General features: G+C 42.6%; 1 protein-coding gene and 1 long non-coding RNA gene across 10 annotated transcripts in view; one reads left to right on the top strand and one right to left on the bottom strand.

Annotated features, from left to right (window-relative positions):
• LOC141577554 (uncharacterized) overlaps positions 1-15873 on the bottom strand; it is a 732371-nt gene extending 716498 nt beyond the window's left edge. For 5 of the 7 annotated variants that reach the window (XR_012506791.1, XR_012506795.1, XR_012506789.1 and 2 more), the window contains exon 1: positions 11108-12035. This is a non-coding gene — a long non-coding RNA (uncharacterized LOC141577554). Of the gene's footprint in view, positions 1-11107; positions 12336-15647 lie in introns of those variants that run through there. The other 2 variants (XR_012506790.1, XR_012506792.1) reach the window with 2 other exon arrangements.
• A 56-nt stretch (positions 15874-15929) lies between these two features.
• The window catches only part of ACO1 (aconitase 1), a 50683-nt gene continuing 46743 nt past the window's right edge, over positions 15930-19869 (top strand). For all 3 annotated transcript variants that reach the window (XR_012506787.1, XM_074363168.1, XM_074363169.1), the window contains exon 1: positions 15930-16087. The gene's annotated coding sequence lies outside the window, so the exon portion shown is untranslated. The remainder of the gene's footprint in view (positions 16088-19869) is intronic.

Here is a 19869-nt window from a genome sequence, read left to right as displayed (position 1 = left end):
CACTGAACATCTCCTCAGAGGACTGGGCAGGGCAGCCCCGATGAGACTGGTCCCCACAGGGTGGCTGCTTTAGGGTCCCAAGTTGTTGGCAGCACCACCTGAAAACAATGAACGAACCCAGACTTCGTGCTGTGGCTACCCGCTGGGTGTGCTTTCTAGAAGCAGAGCCAATCCTGACCCATCCTCTAAGGGTAACACTGGAGAGCTATCGCACAGACAAAGGTGTTGCACTCAGGAGTAAAGGGGCTCCCGTTCGAACAGCGTAAGATCTAAAGTGTGTGGCTGCTTTATCTCAACTCAGTCTCTCACTGGAAGCTAAATGACAGTAGTGCAACTCTGCTTTGCAATGAGCTAGGAAGGAGCTGGCGAGATTTTCTCAGGGATGACAGAAACATGCAAAAATATGTCAGGATACACATATCTTACTTAAGACTGAGTGCACAGGATTAAGACAAAAGTCTATGGAAAAATGAGAAGAATCATTGATTTGGGATGATCTCAAGCAGGTAGGAGTGAGAATCAAGGTTTTAAATAGCTGCCAACAGCTATAAAAACAAGTGAACTGTAAATTCTTCTGACTGGAGGTTTCCTAAAACAGCAGAGACAGAAATATTCCTAAAATCCTAATGCAGGGAAAGTCACTCAAATAAATACTCCTTAAGGTAATCGATGCATTAAGAGGAAGCATTTGCAGATGAAAAGCCACATAATACACAGAGGTTGCATCCTGACAGGATAGTTGTTAAAAGAATCCATTTGTGGATTTCAATATTCAGGGTCAGTAATTTCTCAGAAAAAAAGTTAATGGAAACAAAACAGAATTCAGAGCACATTCTCCCAACCAGCATGCAGAAATATAAGCAAAAACACACCCTTAGCATATCGTCGGGCTATAGAATGCAAAATTGTTGCAACATTCTATTTAGTAGAATTTGCCATCAATACAATGGAGAACAGAAGGAGGCCAGATGTTGGGGGACATTTGTGTGATTGGGCAGGGGGACTAAATGACCTCTGGTCACTTCTAGCCTGAGGCTGCAATGATTCAATATCTGAAGGCAGAAAGGATGGATGGGAATAAACCAAGTGGTGACTGGATGGACCAGAAGAAATTTTCTCAAATCAGCTTCCAGTCCCAGAAGCTGCTCTGAAAATATTAGAAATATGTCACAGACTCAGAGAAATTACAGTAAGTTGACCGAGAATGAAACCATAAAAGCTAATGGCTGTGGTCTAATCTTCCTTCCTGGAAAGAGGAAAATCTGAAATGGGCAGCAATGTGTTAGAAAGGTTGGGACAGTGGGAGTCTGGTCTGGGTTTCAGGATCTAGAGCATCAATATCCTTTGGAACATCACAGCCAGAGCAAGAGAAGGATAAAGCTAAGGAAGATGTCAAGAGAGAGTCCAGAAACTCAGACAGGACCCAGAAACTTCGTACAAGAGGTTTGGAACCGGATGAATAAGCAAACATGAAGCTGAAGGGAATCCTTCTGGAAGGGGATGTCAAAGCTATCCCAGTTCAAATGACTTTTGAAAAATACACCGCTGCATGTAAAAGACCACAAAGATAACCACACAAGTCAGACACAGCAAGTACCGTGTGTCCTTTGGCTGAGGGTGGTGCATGGTCCAGGCTGGTCATGAATGGCTTTTATCAAGGCCTCACTCCCTCGACTCAGGGCTAGTGTTGTGCATGTAACATGTTATTTACTCTTCACAGCAACTCTCCATCCTTATCAAACCTCTCAGTTAGAGAAATAGTATTTATGGAAGATTGGTAGATTGTAAATTGTACATGTCAATTAAACTAGACAATGAGGGAGCTATACTACAAGGAATGTCCGGGGTTACATGATGCTTTCCCACCCTTCTCTACCTCCAACTCTAACTGAACAGCACTGTGATAAACTGACCAGCTGACACTGAATGAAGCAGTCATGTGAAAAGTATCATTGTGCTTAATGTAAGAACAATACTTACTACATTACACAGTATCCTCTTCGTGAGTCCCCAGGTGACATAATTCCTGATCTTAGTGCCATTATAACTAAGAATTATTATGGCTCTCCTAGCACTTGGCATGTGTTTATGTTGTAGGCACTAGATTATGCAACTGATCCTATTTCCCTACTAGCACTGGCTGCTAGGAAGCTCCAGGCCAGATTTGTGACCAAACTCAAGACATGCTATTACCCTAACTTCACTCCATTCTTCCTTGATTCACTTTTGAAATTTAGTTATGTTTTATCTTTTTGATCCTACAAAATTTTGTACATTGTTTAAAATCCTTTTTGTACAAGATCAGGTATAAACACATACATACACACATTTACATGTACAGATCTAAAAGTGCTACAGCCAAATTACAAAAATGGTGCAGGTACTAAGGGTTTCTTTCATGTAGATATAATTGAAATTAGTGAAATTCCTGTCCTCTGTTAAAATTATGTCTTATTAAAATTTATAAGTAACCCACTTTTCCTGTTTCACATTTTTATTGAGGAAATCCATTTTCAACTTTCCAGAAACCTGTATTTCTTTAGTCCTCCTGGAGGAACCAAGCATTCTAATTTATATGGAACAACTTCTCCATCTATTGGCACAATTTAACATTGCAAATAGTATCTCAAAATCAAATGTTCCCTTGTTATCCTATGGAAATTTTCCCCCCACTAAGAATCTCAAAAAGCTGCCACTGTCAATAATTAAATGCATCTCCCCTGTTTTAAGCTCTTCACCTTTAGGAGCTAATAAACCCATGGAAATTAAATTTATGGCACTATCACTGGGCTGAGTGGCTTCCTGGATCACAATCCCTATCTCCTAAAGGAAGTCAAGCTAAATTTTCCATTATAAGATATAAAAGAATGAAGAAGTATTATGTATAGACTTAATCTAAACCAACTTAGGATGTGTTAATTATTTTAAATCATATTTAAAGGCTGAGTGAAATACTGGACATGACAACATTTCAATCCTCATTTCCTGGCTTATTTCACTGGCTTGGATCTGTAACAAAACTGAATAGAAGTAATGAGAGTAGACATCCTTGTCTTGTTTCTGTTCTTACAGGGAAAGCAGTCTTTTATCATTAAGCATGATGTTAGCTGTAGGTTTGCTGAACCTGCCCTTTATCAGGCTGAGGAAGTTCCCTTCTGTTCCTAGTTTGCTGAAGTTTTTATTATGAATGGATGTTGAATTTTTTCAGATGATTTTTCTCCATCTATTGAGGTGATTATAGTTTTTCTCAGTCTGTTGATACAGTGAATTACAGTGGTTAATCTTCAAATGTTGATCACTCTTGCTTTCCTAAGATAAATATCTTTTTTCAGGATATACAGTCCTTTTTATATATTGATAAATTTGACTGACTAATATTTTGTTGAGGATTTACCTGTTCTGAACATTTCATACAAATGGAATCACACAACATGTGGTCTTTTGTCACTGGCTTCTTTCATTTAGCATGATGTTTTCGAGATTCATCCACAGTATAACATGTATCAATACTTCATTCCTTTTTATATTCCGAACAATATCCCATTAAATGGATATATCACTTTTTGTTTATACATTCATCAGTTGATGGACATTTGTGTTGTTTCTACTTTGGGCCACCATAAATAATGCTTCCATAAACATTCATGTGTAAATTTTTATATAGACATATGTTTTCATTTCGTATCTCTTGGGTATATACCTTGCAGCAAAATTGCTGAGTCATAATGGTAAGTATGTCTAATATTTTGAGAAACTTCCAAACTGTTTTCAAGGTGTTTGCACTACTGTATACTCCCACCAGCAATGTATGAAGGTTCCACTTTCTCCACATCCTCATCAATACTTGTTATTGTCTGTATTTTTAAAGTATGGTTGGTTTTTAAATGTTTCTGCTTTAAATGCCATATATTTATACCATACAGCCCCATTTATTTCCAAGAGAATCTTTTATATGGTTTGTTTAATTATAGTAAGGTCAATAAAGACATAATCAGTTAGTGAAATAGTATGAAATTCAAATGTAAATGTCTATAATTGGTGTTAAATAAATAAAATTTTCTACTCCAAAATGGTTTTTAAAAATAATCTCAAGGGTTGAGATCAGTGGGTCACTAGTTCATCTTCCTGATGAACTAGTTAGATCCAAATTCATGATGACAAAAAATAAATTCTCCAACCTTGATTAATATTTATACTTTTTTCTCAAAGAGCTAAATAATGTTTTCTAGCTGTATCAAGGTATAATTGACAAATAAAAATTGTATCTATTTAAGTTATACAGTGAGATGATCTGACATATGTATATATTGAGAAATTATTATCATTATTACCAAAATCAAGTTAATTAACACATCTAACACTTCAAGTAGTTACCCTTTTTTTGTATGGTGAAAACACTTAAGACCTACTCTCTTAGCAAATAAAACAATAAGACATTTATTAAAGAAACTGAAGAAGACATAAATAAATGGAAAAATATCCCACATCTATGTATTGGAAGAATTAATACTGTTAAAATGTCCGTACTACCAAAAGTAAGCCATAGATTCAATGCAATCCTCATCAAAATTCCAATGGCATTTTTCACAGAAATGGAAAAAGCAATTCCAAAATTAACATGGAACCACAAAAAACTCCAAATAGCCAAAGCAATCTTGAGAAAGAACAATGCTGGAGGTATCATATTTCCTGATTTCAAACTATATTACAAAGCTGTAGTAATCAAAACAGTATGGTACTGGCTAATATTACACTTTGAAAATATCAATAGTGTTTAGCTTTGCCCTCATCTCCTTAATAGCATAGAACAACCATCTCAGTGCTTTACATTTTCAAATCACCCATGTCAACAATTATTTTTCTCCCCAAGATTGCTGCTATTGAAACGTGTGGCTTCTGATTTCAACTATAATTTTGATCAAAGCTATATCAGGAATATTTTGGTCTTGTAATTTCATTTACAAATTAATATTTAATTAATATACATTTTTAACAAATACCAATTATCAATTTCTCCCATCAAGTTAACACACACACACAGATGATAACATCAAACATTGTGAAGGATCAAAAGACAGTTATTCTGCCTCAAAAGGAGGAAATTTAAACTAATACAAGTTTTCCAGAGGATAATATGGAAACATATTTTTTAAATTTTAAGAATGTGTATACCCTTCAACCCAACTATTCTTTTTCTAGGAATTTGTGCAAAGGAAATCATTAGAAATGTAGTCAAAATTTTATGCATAAGGGGGATATAGCTCAGTAGTAGAGTACATGCTTAGCATGCACAAGGTCCTGGGTTCAACCCCCAGTATCTCTATTAAAAAAAATTTTATGCATAAAAATGTTCATCTTTATAAAGAGAAAACAAGGAAATTATTACATAGCTAAAGATGGGGGATGGTAAATGGTTAAATACAATCTATTTGTGTGATGCACTATTATGCAGCAGTACAAAAATCATGTTTTCAACTAACTTTTAATGGCCTGAGAAAATTTTTTGATGTTGTGTTTTGACAAAAATGCAATATATAAAACTTCCTGCTATGTGTTGCCCGCTTATTGAGATAAGACAGAGACCAACAGAACAAAACATATTACCAATGATAAGTTATTCATGAGTGGTGGCGATTATGGGCAGTTTTTATGGAGTGTGTGTGTGTGTGTGTGCGCACACACACATGTGCACACGGGTATATTTTCAAAGTTTTCTGCAGTGAACATGTTTTACTTTTATAATGATAATTAAAGAAATGTACAGAAATATTCTTAATTTCACCTCTGTCTAAAATCACTTTTTTATTTTACTGCACAGCCAGAAATGTCTCCTTCAAGAATACCTTATTTTGCTTTCTCCAAAAGTTGCAAAAACAACTTAGATAATGAGCAGTTTATCTGCAGTAATAACATATTGGCTCCACTTAGGGAACTGGCTCACAGAACTTTTCCCTATGGCAAAACAAAAATGTCATACACGGAGGCATTACAATGTTTATGCTAACTCTGGCATTTTACACGCTTGAGCTCATTATTATTCTCATTAATTTTGTGATTGTTAATAGCCCTGCTATTTATATGATGACTTAACCTTTACAGATTTCAATCAAAGATTTCAAAACTCAGCGGAGAATGTGTGTAGAATGTAAGAGGATGTATCTCTGAGTGATTTTCCCCAGCGGGGAGCATATTTAGATCTTCAATATACTTAAATGACTGGGACACCTAGCTAGAGAGAAGTCAAGAAACAATTATTTTTATCAGCAAAGATACAAAATTTTTAAATGATTAGTTGATTTTCATAAAAATATATATGAATGTTGAAAATACATATGAAATGAAAACAACCTACAAGGCTATTTTCTAGATGTTCACTTTTATACAGTTAACCTTAAAATAAGCAAGGAAAAAAACCTTTTTTTAACAAAGATCCTTATTTTACAGCAAAAGCTGTTCTAGGCTTAAATCTGAGCAGGATAAATTATAAATTTCCAAGGGATAAAAATACAGAAGATTCCACTGTTCACTTTTGCCAACAGACGGTCTAGGCCATCTTGCATAATCATTTTATCCTTGGTCACAGAGCTATCCATTAGTCTGTGACACCAGCTATGTTTCTGTAGAGTTGTGAAGTGTTTTACAAGCATCGTTAAAGCCATTATGTATAATAAGCATAAAAGCAGTAAGAACTATTATATCTTCCATCTTTTCCTATACTTCACAATAGTTTATAAAGCATGATAATTATCCGTTGTTTAAAAGAACCAGCTGATGGTAAAAATCTACAAGTCTGACAAAATATCCTGTTGCTGGTGCCATGGTGAAAAGGCACTTGGTGGTGGAGATGCTTCACAGTTCTACCACACCTACGGAGATGCTACCTGCGGGGTTTTTTAATTGCTTCCTCTCAGCTCCAAATCCATCCTTTTTGCACTGTGTTTTGATGATGGGGCGGGGACTCTCAGACCACCTTTCTGCTTGGTCGGGTGGTTCTAAGTTGGGATGTGTCACTAGGGGCACCAGAGGGAGGACAAAAGGACATGCTCCTTCCTGTCTGTTTCCTGGGGGCTTCCTTCCTGCTTGCAGCTCCCGGGAGTCAGCCCTGCAGCGCTTCACCCTGCGGGAGCAGTACTTGTCCAGGGCACCAGCCAAATTCAGTCTTCAGTGTCCTCCACACGTGGAAACCCCTGTCTCCCACAGAGACAGCAGGATCAGCTGGCTCTCTCCTCCAATGTCTGGGTCCCAGGCCCACAGGGCTCCCCATTTCAAACTCAGAAGCACCCACCAGTCCAGCAGCACCACCTCCTAAGAGGTCTGAGTTGCGGCTCCATAGGACCTCTCTGCTATGTGTCCTCAGCTGAGGGCTGGAAGAAGCTTCCCACAACTGCTGCCTTTTTGACACCTTAAAGTTCTCTTTTTATCTTCAGCAACTAATAGCACTACACCTAGCCGACAAGTCATATATTAAATTCTTTCGGTTCAAAAAACTAGTGTGGTTTCTTAGTCAGTTTGGGCTGCTATTACAAGTTACCATAGATGGAATGGCTGAAACAACAAACATTTATTTCTCAGTTCTGGAGGCTAAAAGTCCAAGATGAAGGTGCTAGCGTGTTCGGGTTCTGGTGAGAGTCCTCTTCTGGGTTGCAGAAGAAGTTACAGGGGCTAATACTGTATCTTCACAAGGCAAAAAGAAACCTAGCTAGCTCTCTGGTCTCTTCCTATAAGGGCACTACTCCCTTTCATGAGGGCTCCACCTTCATGACCTAATCATCTCCCAAAGACACCCCCTCCCCCCCCACTTCAAACACCATCACATGGGGACGGGTAAAGATTTCAACACAGCAATTTGGGGTGAGGACACTAACATTCAGTCCATTGCAGAACCTAACTGATACAGAAAAGAATTTGGCAATATCTAATAAAAATGACATGGATTTATCCTTTGACCCATCAATACCACTTCCAGTACTCTATGCAAAAAGATATATGGTCTAAGAGTTTGAAGTGCTACTTATAATGAATACTAGAGAAAAAAATGTCTACCAACGGTACACACACATAATAGGGTATTATAAACTCATATAAAGGAATGGTAAAACGCATTGTATACTAACTGCTATGCAGTGATCTCCATGATATGTGGTTAGGCAAAAAAATAAAAATCAAGAGGAAGAAAAATGTGTTGAATGATGCTATTTGTCTAAGAAAGAGAAGAATAAGAACATAGTCATATACTCACTTTTGTTAAATTCAATTGATTAATAACAAAACTAAAAAATACAGAGTACCTATTGGAGGTAGGAAGGAATAGGTTGAAGAAGACTGAAATAGAAGCTAGACTTCTCTGGCCATACTTTGCTTTACAGATTTGACTTTTTAAAGGTTTTGGTGAACAATTCCAACATTTGGGTGTGTGTGTGGGGTGGGGGTCACCACACGCACAAGCAGTTCTTCAACACCAGCTGGGTGTCCTACAAATCAACTGAACTCAGACTCTATCCAGACACTGCATCAGACCCCACAGATTAAGGGCTCCTTCCTACAATACTGCCTCCCCCAGCTTCAGACCCATCACAAGGCCAGGTTATCACTTTTGCTTCTGAAAAACCAGCAATAGATTGGAGGTTCCAACAATCCCTTCTTTGGGTTCAATTAATTTGCTAGAGCAGCTCACAGAACTCAGAGGAACATTTTACTTACTAGATCACCAGTTTATAATACAAAGTTGTAACTCAGGAGCAGCCGGATGGAAATGATGCACAGGAAAGGGCACTGGGAAAGGGCATGGAGCTTCCATTCCCCTTTCCAGGCGCACCACTCAGCCCAAATCTCCACGTGTTCACCAGCCTGGAAGCTCTTCAAACCCTGACTTTCTGGGGTTTTATGGAGGCTTCATTATATACACAGGATTGACTAAATCACTGGCTGTGACAGATTCAACCTCCAGCCACTCACCACTCCCTAGAGATCAGGGGTGGGACTGAAAGCTCCAACTATAATCACAAGGTGGGCTCCTCTGGCAACCAGTCCCCATCCTTGGGTGCTCTCCAGGAGCCACCTCATTAACAAAACAAAAGACACTTTTAAGCTCTCATCCTCAGGAAATTCCAAGGGTATTAGGAGCTCTGCCAGAAACAAAGACCAAATATATATTTCTTACTACAAATCACAGTATCACAACTTTGAAACCATAAAAATAATTTCCATAATCATAAATAAAATTAAAGTTTTTTAAATGATGTATTTTATAAACAAACAAAGACTCTATCCACTGAAAAGGCACTGTTTCTACAAAGACCAATGCAACAGCAATGAGGACCCCTAGTGCCCAGACGATGCCTCTGGGTACCATTTCCCACTAATGGGGATCAGGGCTTTTTTGAGAAATGGCAGATTCTAGATCTCGAGAAGAAAATATACAAACTGAGTAAGGAACTCCTCGTTAGACCGGAAAGCAAGGCTACAACCCAGGATGGCTGGATTATGTCAAAAGGACTCAGGAGTCCACTTGAAGAGATTCTATTAGAATATCTTCATTTGCAAACCCTAGTGATTAATCAGTCTAGGCTCTGATCATCAATGCCTGCTCACATTCACCCAGAAAAAGTGACAATCAGATATGATGTACCTCCTGATAAAAGTGCACATCATCGATGAAGTATTCTCATGCAAAACATGGAAGCATAATCTACTCAAGCTTCAAGATACATGGGTCTATTTGCAGGGGACAGAAGAACGTATTAAATGACATCATGGAGATGCAATTAGCAAAATACAGTTGGTAGAACACAAACAATTATTTCCTCAACAAACTATAAGGAAAAAAATAGAGTGTACATCTGTAAATTAACAAAGAAAAGATTATGCGCCTGATTTAAACAAACAAGTTATTTTAAAAACGTTGTAAGACTGTTGGGAAAATCTGAGCACAGAAGGGATATTTTATATTTGGGAATTATTTTTAACTTTGTTGTGTGATGATACTGCAGTTACATTTTTAAAACAAAATCTGTAATACATGAAATTGTACAAAATCAGGTATTTGCTTCACAATTATCAGGCGTGAGGAAGAACTGAGTGAGGATATAGAAGAAAGAATACTGCCCAAGACTTTATAATTATAGAGTGACATGGAGGGTCTCAGAAGGATGTAATACACATACTGAGTTTGTGCTGCAAACAAGGAACACTGAGTTTGGGGATCTACCATGTTTATGGGAAGCGTAAGTAAGAAAGTCTGCACTTTGAACATACCTGCACCCATGACTCAGACTCGACAATTTTTAATTCTTAGACGATATTGTTTCCTCACTCAATTCCCTCCACCCCACCCAATAATTTTGAAGCCAACATCTCACTTTCTATAACTCAACACTCAAAGCTGCTCACTGTAAACAGCAGCCTGAGGAACGGCGTGGGTAAAGTGCAGTCAGGAGCTTGCGTTCCTGCCACACCCAGCAAGAGTGTGCAGGGATGCTCAGGGCACGTGGCAGTCACCTTCCCCATCACTCCATCTGTTGTCCCCACGTCCTGGCTTCCGGCAAACTTTTGCAGAAGTATGCCACTCTGCTGGCCACTCTGATTCATTTGAACAACGAAGGCTAGAACTGAATCTGTTCAATTGGTCTTATACAGCATTTAATTAAGGCTACTACCAACTGAACTCCAAATAACAAGATGAAGGTAACATGCAGTACTGACTTCAAATATGCCAGCCAGTCAGGATGTGGCCTAGTCTAAGGCCAGTCCATTATCCATTACCACCCACGCAAGGGAGTTTACACTGACCTGCTGGTCTTTGGTGTCAGTGCCGGTAATTACAGAAAGCAACAGATGGGCCAGAAAACCACCTCCATCCCCAATGGAGAGAGATTCTATGGCCCACTTCCAGCCACACGCAAACATAAAACCCAAACAGGCACAGGTAATTCCTACCAGGATTTCTTATTAAATTTGATTTGGATCAGCCTTACATTGGTTTGGCTAAGTCACACGGTCAGTGTCACTGAGTGGTTGTAGCCCCCTTTTCCATACATGGCATAAATCAAGACCTCTCAAGCACCAGAGAAGCATGTAAATGTATGTCAGAATGAAATGAGGTTCATACCTGTTTAAAGGGGGTCCATGTCGAGGGCTGCTATTGATGGCATCAGGTACAGGAGAACAATTCAGGGTCAGACATGTCCACAGAATGTCAGCTGCAGTTGCCACTTGACTCCAGTGGCAGTGTTGGATCTCGGCGACAAAAAGACTATTAATCGCCTCCACCCTTGTATATCTTGGGTCTAAAGTGTCCCCACCTCAGGTGCCAGGGTTGTTTAACGTGTGAGTCTGTAGTCTTCCAAGTAGCAAATCAGATAGCAGACCAGGCAGCTGAATCATTGGCAATACCCCAAGAGTTAGTAAAAAATACAAGTTTCACCATAAGGAGCATTAGCCAGAGTTATGAGAATGGCCTTGAGTCCTGCCCACTGAGCGGACAACCACACCAACTTTCAGGATGGCCTATTTGGAATACCAGTTAAACAGCTGAAGCAGCCCAGTGGATACCAATAGGATCCAACTTAGCCAAACCATCAGTTAACCAGGCCCAGGCTTTAAGGTGAACCTCAGTGCATTGAGGGCCCCATTGGGCCAATGGATTTATTTCAGGTAGTAAATGCGGATTAAAGTTTCCCCAGAGCAAGTGCTGCCACTGTTCCATGTAAACTGAGATGCTGCTGGGACCATGCCAACCATGTCCTTGAATATACAATCTCCACTTGACAAGTGAATATACTAGGTATTTTCCTTATTAGTTGCCCAGCCTGAGTTTACCCACCCCAAAATGGGGACATCAGGCTACAGAGTCCCAGGCCCTCTACGCACGGATCAGGCATTCAGCAGCAACAAGCCCTCAGCAAGTCAACAGCCTCCTTTTTTTTTTCAAAGGGATGTACTTACTGCCTGCATCAGGCAGGTGGCGATGTTGGACTGCAAAATTGCAACCATTTAAGTCTTTAAAGCTGTGATTTCCATTTCTTCTCAGATTTTACATTCTTTTGCGGAAGAGGACAGAGACTACCTCTCTGCATGCCACAGCCCTTGCATGGAAGAATCCCTTCTGGACTTCGTGAGCATTTACAGCACAAGCATGTACAACATAAATATCAAGTATATGACCAGCAGTGAAAGACTCATTACCAAATCATTTTCTGGAAAAAAAAAAGATATTAACTCAGTAGCAGCAGCCTCGGAACGGTGACAGTGCTGCTTCCGATTTCCAGCACCTCCATCTCCAGGGTGGGGAGCATCTTTGCCTCTGTGCACTTCAAGTACATGGCTGCAGCAAAGATCTACCATCAGGGAAAATAAAATAAATGAACAGGTGTTCAACAATCTGTGGACATACTAGGGTGAATAGGGCCCTGTAAATAAGTGAATAGGTATTCTAGACCATGTAGTAATAAAGTTCCCTCCCTGAACATTAAAGTTGCTCTTTTCTGCAAAGAATCAATGACTTCTAACCTCAGAGTAGCCAAAGATTTCACTTAGATAAAATTATACTTGATGGCATAGAGTGTAAACCCCCAGCTCTGGAGCTGGACCAGTCTTTGCTCAAGCCCCAGCATCACCATTTACGAGTCACGTGATCTGAAGCAAGGTATATAAACACTCTCTCAGTCTTCTTATCAGTGAAATGGCAACAATATCATCAGTCTGGAAGTGTTGTTGTGAAGATTCAATGGGACATTTCATCACGTTGAGCTGTTATGGGGAACACTGCTTAATTGTAAAGCAGGTGGCCAGAGGATCCTGGTTCCTGGGGAGGCAGCTCAGGAATTCAGGCACTTAGGTGATAAGACAGAGCGCAAAAAATTAAGACAGGCATGGAAGGGGGTGGCAGTTGGGTATTTGTGCGAGGCCAAGATAAGCCTAAAAACTGCCTTTCCTTGTTACGAATGGAGCATTTTTTAAAAGAGGAACAGAAAACATTTATTTCAAACTTCCTCTGCCATGAGGAAGACATACAGTCAGTGATGCATTTAAGCATTCCAGAGTCCTCTCCAACAGGAAGTTCAGGAGGGACCACCTTTACTTCATTCATTGTCAAACAGTTATCTCCCCTCTGGGTCACACTAGAGAACATTAAACAGCACGCAGGCCAGCAAAGTAGGGGACAGAAAGAAACACACAGTAAGTTAATCAACAGGCATACTGAGCACCTTCTGGGCTCCAGGCTCTGAGTTAGGGGTGATGAACAAACCGACATGGTCCCCGGTTCATGGAGTAAGTATTTTCAGGAGCAGCTCCCTGATGGCAATCTGTGGACATGCTCAGGCAGCATCTCCTGTAGTATTTAGATTCCTTGGACTCTAAGCACAGATCCCACCCCTGACCTAATGAATCAGACATTCTAGGAAGTGGGGACACAGGAGGCTGTATTTTTAATAAGTGCCCTCTAGCGATTCTAAGAAACACCCAGTTTGGGAACCACCACCGGTGTTTCTCAGTGGGTGGTGAGACCCTCACACTCAGCGTCTCTAAGAGTGCAGTATAGGAATGTGTGTCTTCAGTGAACCTCGAGGTTTGAGAACCGCTATGCTAGGCTGCCCTTCTCTTACACCTCTTCCTTTCTATTAGATATTACGTATGCAAGTGCATTATGGATTATAAAGCATGATACAAAGTTCATGGGCTCTAGTTTTTAGGATGGCCCAGTTTATGCAAATAACTGAAGTCAGCGTGGAACATAATGAGGCATTCCTCAGAGCTTAACATGTCTCCGACCAAATCCTCATGATTCTTTTTATACTCACAGAAGCTTCTGGCAGGTAAGGCTGATAGAACAGTACTATTACGTCACTGAAGGCCCTTCCTTCTGCCACTGGCCCCTGCAGCAGACCCACGGTGCCTGGGCAGTTACCACCCCTGGATGGCTTCCTCTCAGAAGGACCTTAAAGTTTACATACTCTTCTGGACCACTTGTAGAATCTTTTGATCACGACAGAACTATATATCAGAACCTTGTATCAGCAAAGTGATACCGTTCGAACCCCCTTAAATGTTTAGCCCTCTCAATACACCATGAAATCCAAACTCAGGATGTGGGATTCAGGATGAGGAACCAACGATGGGTTGGTAGGGCAGACAGATGGCTAGAGTAGATCTGAACTGCCACTGTACACCTGAAGAACGTCCAACGCCTTGGAAACACCCAGGTGGTGATGCCCCAGGAGCGGCTGTCAACAACGGTGTAGAGATCTGAGAGGGTTAAGGTCAAGGACAGAGACAGAGCGGGCTTCAGCTGCAGGCGGCAAAGGGTTCGTGTAGAGAAAAAATAAACAAAGAAGAACTCATGTGTGTGTGGAGTTACATGTAAGATGAGAGGAGAAAAAGTACAGTGAAAAAGCCTAAGAAAGAGGGATCAAAGAGACAAGAGGCGAATTATGAGAGCGGAGGGCTCAAAAGCCAAAAGGAGGTTAAAATTTCAACGAAAGACTTGCCGCCAGTGCCAAATACCACAGAGCAGTCACAAAGGGCAAGAACAGAAGAGAGGCCACGGGATGTGCAAATCACTGGTGACATTCTCAAGAGCAAAAGAGCAGAGTGATGTGGGAACTATTTCCTTCATGCTTCTGGCCAGAGTGTTTACCAATAAATCAACTCCTTTTATAGCTTGGATTTAATTCTTTTCTGTCAAGGCTTATCACTTCTCATTTTATACATATGTTATCACTCAACACTAAGACATTCTGCTTTCCGAAGGGCTGCCTCAGAAGAATCAAAATTTAGCTGGATGTGTTTTCTCTCTACCCCTCAGCCTTCCCTGCACTCCCCCTAACTTCTCAGGGGACCCCAGTGTTACTATTTTTCAGGGTTTGTGGTGACCCTCTGGCAGTGGGGGCACTCAAGGAGTTTGTTCACTGAATGTGAGTGGAAGGACTTTAGGAAGTGGGTGGAAAGAAAGTCTTCTCCTACATTGCAAGTGTAGTAAATAGCTTCTTCAAAACTAAATATAACCGTTTATATTTAAACATTAAATATAACTAAGGTGGCCTACAGTGTAGTATGATGAGAAAAGCGTGGGCTTGGGAATCAGACAAGCCTAAAAATGGAAGCCCTGTTAGCAATATTTCATGCCTGCAAAATAGGATCATCTCCCTCACTTTATGGGGCAACTGGAAGAGCTGAACTAAATAATTTACATAAAGATCCAATCAGAGGGCTCTGAACAGAGCAGGGCTGTGGTAACTGGTAGCAGTCGGTATCAGTATTAGCTGTTAGTTATTCGTTTTATAATCTGCTTATTCAGATACTCAAGATAGAAAACTGCAATAACTCGCCATCTGAATTGCGCAGGAAAACCTCCCCTTTCCTCTAGAAAGGTCTCAGCACTCACATTTGCCTGAGCGGGCACAACTCCTACCAACCTATCAAAAGCAGGAGAGATGAAGGCCTACTCAGTGCCAACTCGGCCACTTCTCTGACTTCTGACGGGTGAACAGCCCACATTAGGAAGTGTTGTTACACGTTAAAAACAAAAACTTAAACACGTGAACTCTGCACTCGTAACCGTGGGAGCGGTGGGGTCCGGTCAGCTCGCTCGGCTCTCCTCACAGGGAATTAGGGGGCAGCGGGGAGGCAGGGGAGGTGGCCGCACGTACCGGGGTGTCAGATAGTGAAGCCTCCACCGTGACGGGCCAGTCACTTTTACAAGCAGCATTTCTTCCCCGCCCCTCCGGCTCATTTCCTAGAGCGCGAACTGAGCGCTCACCCTCCACGCCCCAGAGGGAGCGCGTCGCAGGCCCCGGGCCGCGGGGAGGACCGGCCCGAGGCGGCGTCGGGCGGCTTCCGGCGGCTGACCCCGAGCTGCTCCCTCCCGCCCGCAGACCTCGCCCCGCCCCCTCGGCCGCGGCCCCCCGCGGCTCGGGCCCAGCGCCCCCGCCCCCCGCCCGGCCCCACCCCGGCCCCGCCCCTCGGCCGGTGGCCCCCAGGGCGACAGTGGGAGGAGCGCGGAGGCGGCGGCTGGAGCCGAGCAGCGCACGGGAGCGCGCCCCGCAGCCTGCTTCCCGGCCTCCGGTCAGAGCCCGCCGTGCAGTCCGCGGTGAGTACGACGCAGCCCGACCGACGTCCCCGGGCCGGATGGTCGACCGCCCAGGCCCCGGCGGGGTGGGTGCGAGGCCGCCGCTCCTCCCGGCACCTTCCTGGAGCCGGGCTGCCGCGCGCAGGACAGCCCGGGACCGGGCGGAGGGGGAGTCCAGGGAAGGCCGAGGGGAGAATCGGGAACTAGTTTCCGAGGACCGACTCCTCCGCCCTGTCTCCAGTCTGTGCTGCGCCGAGGACAGGGGACGGGGACTGGAAACGGCTCTCCTTTGCCGAGCCTGTGCCGGCCGCCGGGGCAGCCCTCCCTGAGGCTGTTCGGGGCGGCTGACCTGGGAGTCCTCACCCCGAGGAGGGCGTGCGGGCCTCACCCGGGAGTCCTCGCCGGCCCGGTGGTGGCCAGATAAAAGAAATCCTCAGTGGTGGGGACAGATCGGGGAATCCACAGCAAGTGGCAAGGGGAAAATGGGGTGAGGGGGAAGGGACCCTGGGTAGGAGGTTTGGGCACAGAGCCCATACTAATAGATTCAGAGATCAGGAAGGAGCACGCGCTGCCTTTCCTAACTCAGCCAGCACATCAGAACGGCACGTCTCTCCTGCAGCGTACATAACACCCCTCACACGTGTATGTGTGTGAGTGTGTGTGTGTGTGTGTGAGAGAGAGAGAGTGTGTTGTGTATGTGTGTGTTGCGGGGATGGGGGTTAGGAGTCGGGGACAAACTTGGGAAGCCTCAGGAATCCCTTTACGCTCTTAAAAATTAGTACACTAAGGAGCTTTGTGGGGGGGGTATCTGAATATTTACCATGTATAACTAAAACTGAGAAGCTTTTTCTATATTTAGTAATTCACTTAAAAATAATGGTGGACCTATTATACATTAACATATTTTTGTGAAAATAACCGTACTTTTCAAAACAGAATGTTACTGAGAAGAGTGGCACTGTATTCTATTTTTGCAGATCTCTTTTAATGTCAGGTTTAATAGACAGCAGCTAGATTCTCCTTTCTGCTTCTGCATTCAGTCTGTTGCAGTATTACATGTTAGATAGCCTCTGAAAAACTCTACCGTATACCTCTGAAAACGTGAGAGTGAAAATGGCAAAGAGCACCTTGCCATTATGAAACTGGTTTTGACCTTGTGGGTCCCTAGAGTCCCGTCCCACACTTTGAGAACCACTTTTGTGGGAAATGCTTCAGAGGCTTAAGTGACTGGGCCTATTTCTTGTTTGTGATTCTTCCTGTGAATGGGAGCCACCCCATGCACCGGTGGTGTTAACATCTAGTAGTTGTGAGCAAGCTTGACCTCACTCTGGAAACCAAGTGATAGGTCCCATTTAAGAGATGGTGAGCCCAGCTGGCCTCTTGAAAACCAGCAAGGCTCTCAGATGCCTTTGGTTGTTTCCGTGCCTGCAGAGCTGAGCTGTGTGTGCACCCAGATCGCAGCAGTGATGTGGCACACAGGACCTGTGTGTTCAGAGAGATGCCCGTGGGGAGCCCATGCCCTGGGGGGTGGGAGCAGGGGCAGGGGGGAGGGTTGTTGCAGGAGCTTTTCCAAGTGGTGGAGAAGCGATTTCCAGAGAACTGGGAGGCATGTTTTGGCCTTCGTCTCGTCCATGTTCATTTCTGTTTGCGGTTGTGCAGCCTTGAGTTTATTGGACTAGGACTCCCCAGTCTTGGGGCTCTTTCCCTTTCCACTTTCAGAGGGGTGTGTCCCTGTGAATGGCCCTTCCTCAGCCCCTGCCAGAACCCAGTGTCCCGCACGCTGGTGTCTGGTAGGTGGGATCCCTCACTGTATCGTTTCCTTCGCTTCTTGTTCTGTCAGCACAAGTCCCAGATAGAAATGACATACGTACATAACCTGATGAAGGTTTGCAAGACAGACATACCAAACTATTAACAGTAGCCAGTTCTGGGCAGCAGAGTCTGGTGGAAGGAAGGCAGGCAGGGAACTTGTACTTGTTCTTTGCAATACCGTATTTCTGCCTGGCCTGCAGCATTCCTGCGTTGCTTTTACAACTTGAAAACAGACAAACTAAAATCCCAACAACCTATACTTTGTAAAGGAAGATAGGGTTATTTCTCTGGGAAGAATGGTGGTATAACCACTCCCTCAGTTCCAGTAAAACAAATTAATTGTCACATCACGTTTCTGAACTAGTATATATGATACTTGTATCTATTCATTCAAAATAATATTAAGAGAGAGCGCCCTCTCAGATCAAAACATTTTACTGAATAGCATTGTTTGATGTAAGCCCCTGTCCAAGGTTAGAAGCACCAGATCAGAGAATCTTTAATGGACTATTATGCAGCCCTTAACTGATGTTGCAAAATACTGTTTCATGAAATGCCTTGAAGTACAATTTTTAAATTTAACAACATATTACCCAAGACTTCCCTGTGTTCCTGCTTTTATGAGGAGAGAAAGCATGTGTGTATGTCCAGGCACATACATGCATGGACAGAGGCAACGGATGTGCCAAAAGCTGAGTGGTTTTCTCTTGGTAGTAGGGTACAGCTAATTTTTAAATTTTCTAACAAGTATTAAACTTGATACAACCAAAAATAACCCCTAGTTACTTGTACGTTGCGGACCACACAGTTGCCTTTGTTCTTAGAATGATTTACCACCAACTTGCCAGTAGCAGACGCCAGCTGCTCCCTCTCTCCCAGTGGGAAGTGGGGAAACAAGTATGGAGCGAGAGGCATGGGGAACTGAGAACGGTGACCCACAGACCTCAGTCACACTGTGCAGCATCTCCTTTCCCCTGTGGAGTCAGCTCCAGCCTCAGCCCTGCCCTCTCCCTGCAGCTGACCCAGAGGTTAGAAAGTTCTTATTGGATTAGCACCATCACCTGAGAAGCCATCAGCTGACCATCTCCCCAGACTGACTGGCCTTCATTCTTTCTTAGCATTTTTTTTATTGAAGCGTATTTGATTTAGTGTCGTGTTAGTGTCTGGTGTACAGCATAAGGACTTGGTTATATATATTCTTTTTCGTATTCTTTTTCATTACAGGTTACTACAAGCAATTGAATATAGTTCCCTGTGCTATACAGTAGGCCCTTGTTATTTATCTCTTTTTAGCCACTTTCAGTGGAAAATTGCAGACCAAAGAAGTGGAGAGTATAAATCCTCAGCTTCAATTATGAATATTAACATTTGGCCAATCTTGTTTCATCTAGACCTGTCCTCAAACTCAGTTCTTTTTTCCCTCTTCTAGGAGTTAGTATCTTCATTTCCAACTATATAAGCTAACAAAAAAAAGTATTTTGTTGTGTCTTTTTAGCAACAACCATGTACTGACTGCTGTAGCAAAATCTCTTCTACGCTAATGTCAGCACAACTGAACTCCTGAGTGGGCTCTGAACACCTGCCATGTGCACCTGTTTCTCTGCTCCCGCATTTGCTCTCCTCCTGCCTGGTCCTCCAGCTTGCCTTCTCCCAGTTCTCTGTTAAGCCTTTCTGCATCTCCCTAATTACAGCCGATCCCCCTAGTTACAGCCGCCTCTTTCCTGTGACCTCTCTTACAACCCTTAGCATATTACAGTTCTTTGCTTTCTTATCTGAGTCTCCCTGTCAGATCATAATCTACGTAGTATTTATGTAAAACTAGGTTTTCCTTATCTGCCTTTCCCCTGTAGTGTTTAACAATGTTTAATGCAAAGAAGATGCCCAAGAAACAGATGCTGAATTATGTCAATTAAGTTCACTGGAGGAAATTTTTGATTATAAAAGAAATGCATCATGTTCAAAGGAAAAACTTAAGATATTGTCTAGGACCA

Source organism: Camelus bactrianus, chromosome 4 (genome assembly GCF_048773025.1).
Source record: "Camelus bactrianus isolate YW-2024 breed Bactrian camel chromosome 4, ASM4877302v1, whole genome shotgun sequence".
In the NCBI taxonomy this organism is placed as follows: Eukaryota; Metazoa; Chordata; class Mammalia; order Artiodactyla; family Camelidae; genus Camelus; species Camelus bactrianus.
The sequence above is the reverse complement of the archived record's forward strand: the minus strand, read 5'-3'. Positions and strand labels throughout refer to the sequence as shown.